This window comes from Alosa pseudoharengus, unplaced genomic scaffold (genome assembly GCF_046254945.1).
Source record: "Alosa pseudoharengus isolate Yale_2024_CS ecotype anadromous, Long Island Sound unplaced genomic scaffold, YU_APseudo_1.1 YU_APseudo_1.1_scf_11, whole genome shotgun sequence".
Taxonomy (NCBI): Eukaryota; Metazoa; Chordata; class Actinopteri; order Clupeiformes; family Clupeidae; genus Alosa; species Alosa pseudoharengus.
This window is the reverse complement of record NW_027468576.1, coordinates 8,547,227-8,551,880: the sequence shown is the minus strand read 5'-3', so window position 1 is coordinate 8,551,880 and position 4,654 is coordinate 8,547,227. Positions and strand designations below refer to the sequence as shown.

At 39.0% G+C, this 4,654-nt stretch overlaps 1 long non-coding RNA gene across 2 annotated transcripts; it reads left to right on the top strand.

Annotated features, from left to right (window-relative positions):
* The first annotated feature begins 1,025 nt into the window (after positions 1 to 1,025).
* On the top strand, positions 1,026 to 3,873 carry LOC143114528 (uncharacterized). 2 transcript variants are annotated; one of them, XR_012984937.1, is made up of 4 exons: positions 1,026 to 1,391; positions 2,019 to 2,138; positions 2,465 to 2,564; positions 3,501 to 3,873. It is a non-coding gene; the product is annotated as an uncharacterized LOC143114528 (long non-coding RNA). The 2 variants fall into 2 exon arrangements; XR_012984939.1 differs by having other exon boundaries at positions 1,027 to 1,391; positions 2,465 to 2,560.
* The last annotated feature ends 781 nt before the right edge of the window (positions 3,874 to 4,654 follow it).

Here is a 4,654-nt window from a genome sequence, read left to right as displayed (position 1 = left end):
GTATTTGTAGAAAACCATAAATGCGTTTATAGGCTACCAAGCAAATTGATAACAGCACTATCAGTATCTTTCGACTGTCATTTCATTTGCTTATGACCATAACCTAGGCTACTAACAGGAGCTAAGTGAGTTAGCCACAACACGTTCGCTACGTGATGTTTTTTTAATGGAAAATATATAGGCTACCTGAAAGATAACCTGTCTATGATGCATCCTAAACACCGGGCTGGGACATTTCTGTTCAAAGTCTCAAAAAGCATCTGAGTCAACGTTCATTCCCAAACACCCATATAGGCTACTTCAATCCTCTATTTTCAAAGGTAATTCAAGTAAGGAAGAGCATGGCTCAAAGTAAAGTAACTGAAACTACATAGATTCGTGAAAGTGAATAATTTGTGTCAACTCGACGCAATGTAGATTTATTAACACCCATGATGATCTACATCTCCATTTAAACCAGATGTTTTAGAGCGCACGTTGAGATGTATTCAGGGCAGGGCTGTACCTACACATATTTGTTGCACGTGCTACAAAAATCATTCTTTGCGATGGATGATTTAGTACCAACGTTACACCGGTCAGATACAGTTTTGCCTATGGCTATTCCGTGAGACTGAGCCGCTTTTTGTTTGCTCGAAGTGCGTGTTTAGCGTGTGAGAGGGGAGTCGATGTGCTTTGATTCCAGCTTGGTAGTTGTAGTCTATGCGATTAAAAAACACGTGTGTGTGAAGTAGCCAAACAATGATAACGCTTTCATTATGGCTGCTTTAGCCACAGACCTTGAGCTACTGTACAGTGGGTTGGGTTCCATTTAGAAGTGTCCACTTCATTCGCCCTTTCCGTGATTCACACAGCTACGTAAAATGTATTACTGATATGCAAAGCTATTAACTTTTCGCCAAGAGGTGGCAGCTTGATACTGTAAGGTGTAAGCCATTCCAAAGGAGATTTTATTTGGGTCGCCAGCATAGCCTAGTGACAAGTGTTGTGTAATAGGCCTAGCATAGGGCCTACCTTATATAGCTTATACACTGTAAAACCGAACAGTACAAGTAAAACAATGTTTTTGATTTGTAAACACTCAAAAATGAAAAAAAGTTAATAGTACTCTAATCGTCTGTGTTACTTGAACAAATTTGAACTTTTAAGTTGACAGCACTCATCCGCTTTAAGTAATTTGAAAAAATAGAAAGCGTGGGAAACTTCGCAAATTGTAGCAAATTTGTAGGCGGATCTTCTGCCATACGTGGACCTTGTGTACAGCACCAACGCCGAGTGACAAGCGACGCCGGCAACGGTCGACCACCAGATGACAAGAGACGAGAACAAGAGCAGTGAAAATAGACAACGAGAGAGGAGACGACGAGAAGAGAGAAAAACCGCAATTAAACGTAAGTGGAAAAGTGAGGTGCATGTTGACCCTAAAGCACGTCCTTTATCATATTGTTTAAAAACCCGAATGTTTGAAAATATTGTCTTAGGCTACGTGACGTAACTTTATCCGGTTAGAACTAGCTAGCACTAGCAGCTAAGAATTTGGCTGCTGTATGCCAGCACTTGCTGGATCAGCCAGCGATCTAACTCAATTTGCCAATGTGAGTACTAAAAATATGAACTAATTAACCCCCGTTAGCACTATTTAACACAATAGCTTGGAAGTGCAAGCTTTGTGGTGCACTGCTTGATAACAGGGCACAGGTCCTGCAACATTATCGTTTACAGCATGTTAGCAATGTTTCCTCCATTAACGTTAGTCCACTGTCATGTTACTGACTGTCTGCACATTTAAGTCAGTAGCCTAAATTCATTTGACACGGTCACACACAGTTCATGCTCAGTCAGAATGTGTATTATTCGCATGTCAGCTGTGTAGTTGAAAACAACCATTTAATGTGCAAACTGTTCTCGGCCATTTAAGGATGCATTTAAAGTGGCATTTAAAGCGACATCATGAGATGGTGGATTGTCCTAATAGATTGTCAGTATGTTCAAATGTGTATTCGTCCTTCAATTCACAGATTCAGAAGTTGATGCAAACAACATTGGCATTGAGAAGGAAGGAGATCATATCAGACGTCCTTCCCCGCAGACATAGCCTATTGGTTCGGTGGTGGCCTGCAATCATGTTGGAATCCCAGGTAAGCATTTCTTTTGTACAAATACTTGGAATAGATTCATTTCATGTGTGGTTCTGACCAAATGTGTTTTAAATCTTTACACTTACCCCCCTATTTTGAGTTTTTGCTCGAAATTGCACACCGCCTACTAACAATGGCCCTGTTTCCACATACTAAGAGTGCTTGACCCCCTTTGAAAGCAGAGGTCTTGTAGATTACAACTCCTCCATGGACTTAAGATAAAAAGAATGCTTTGGTTTCAGAAGCTGTACTATCAAAGAAAGGTAATCCTATTGAATTGCATTTTGTAGTTATTAACTGGCTTGACTCCATGTTTTCTCATGCAGGGATCCTCAGATGTAAATATCCGACGTGCTGTGACGCTCCGTGGCCTTCCTTTCTACCTCCATGAGGATGATGCCACTTTTCTAAAGACATGGGATGTAAGTAAGTATGTTTTCTATTGACATGACAGTTAAAGCGTAACTGTGGCATTAAGCGACCCATGGCCTGTTGTTTCGAGGTCAACGCATGCTATTAGAATGAAAAACAATGAGAAAATTGAGTACAACATAAAGCAAATACTGGTCCAGCAGCTTAAATGGGTGGTTCAGGATTTTGGACATAGGACCTAATTTCCAAGTTAGCAAGTGTGTTATTTATCAGTGGAGACCGTTTTTAACACGTTTCACCCAGTCCTCGTCTATTCAGGCGTTATATTTATTTGCCTCGGTGTACTATGGAGTGGGTAAGACTGTTTTTAGTGGCAGGCTTACACATACTGTTGACTCGCGCCAGCCTAGCACCTGCGAACTCTGCAACTAGAAGGACTGGATGAAACGTGTTGAAAACGGTTTCCAACTTGTGTTTTTATCTTGGATCTTGGCACAAGGGATTATAACACCTAATCCTGTGTATTAATGTAATATCACACTTGGTAACTTGGAAATGAGGTCCTATGTCCAAAATCCTGAACCACCCCTTTAAACTAACCTAACAAGGCATTTTAACTGAACTGAAACTAAAGCCAAATTCCCTGGTAGGTTATCAATAGCTGCTGGGCCACTACTCAGTCTATGTTGCACCAATTTTTTAAATTCTTTTAATTTTATTCTTACGAACAGCCGTGACCTCGAACAACAGGGCTATGTGTCGAATAACGCTGGAGTTACATTTCAAGCTTTTGTTTTTCTGTTTGTTTTTTCACCAAGAAACTCCAGGGAAGTTACTTAGTATTATTTCAAGTAATTATTTCAATAATGCAACTGCCCTGGAAAAGTTTGAAGATAAAATGTTAAACTTAATATGACATGGTATCACTTGACATGTAATGCCTATTAGATATTCAATTAACACACAATTGTTCTTTGTTCATTTCTTCAGGTCTCTCAATCGGAGTTCCCAGATATTGAGGACCTTACTGTTGAACTCATTCTGATCAGCACGAACAGTGCAAATGCATCCCTCTGCCCAAAGAAGACTCCTGTTGTTTTGGATTGAAATGATTGTTGAATTTCCTAGCATTGGTCAGGCATTTGTCATAAAGTATCTATCTATCTATCTAGATAGATAGTATCTATCTATCTATCTATCTATCTGTCTATCGATCTATCTATCTATCTATCTATCTAGTCTTTATGCCCTTGATCTAAACTGTGTTTATTTGAATTTAGCCTCCACTACAGCCCTGTTCTGAACTCCAACCTGTATTTGTTTCCATGGTTTACATGAAAATAAAAGATTAAGAAGAATTTCACTGGCCTTTGTCAACCTTTTTAATAATTTTCTTTCAAGTCCTTAGTTGAAACTAATCAAAATTGACAAGTTTGTTCAACTTTCTGGAAATTAAAACTTTTAAGTTTTACATTTAATTTAAAGAATTGGTTGAAGCAAAATGAAATATTTCAGGCTGACATCAATAAATCCAATTAAGCTATCTAAGCTTAATTTTATTAATTACCGTGAACTCATGTAGTTGATGTTTCTTTAACTTAAAAAAACCTTGTTGAACACACTCAAAATTTGCTAGTGAAGACTAATTAAAAAAGGTAAGTTTCTTTGACTTAGCAAAACCGAGTTACTATTACTTAAATTTTTTTGTGTAATCGGTTTCACCAATTTTTTTGAGTTCAATTAACTTGTCGGGTTTTACAGTGTAGTTTGTTAACAGTCACGGTTTTGTCATAACTCCCTCTATGCATTTTTGCATTTAGAATAGCTCTGAAACCGGGGGGCGAACACGTCGCAGGGGGGGGGCGCCAGTGCGTGGATATCTCAATCGCAAAATTAAACAATATTTCTATCGGGCGCCTACCATGGACTAGGCTGGGTGAAAATCAAAAGATTGCGTCAAAAGATTGAGCTTAACCATGGACCTCATAGTTGCAAAATGCAAGGGAACATGAATCAGCATATTATTTGCACAAACAATAACGGACAGTAGCTCTTAAACTTTGCCCGTTAAAATGTGTATGAACAGTCTCGCAACGCATTTCATGAAGGCCCTTTTGGACATGTCAGTTATTTGCACCACTGGG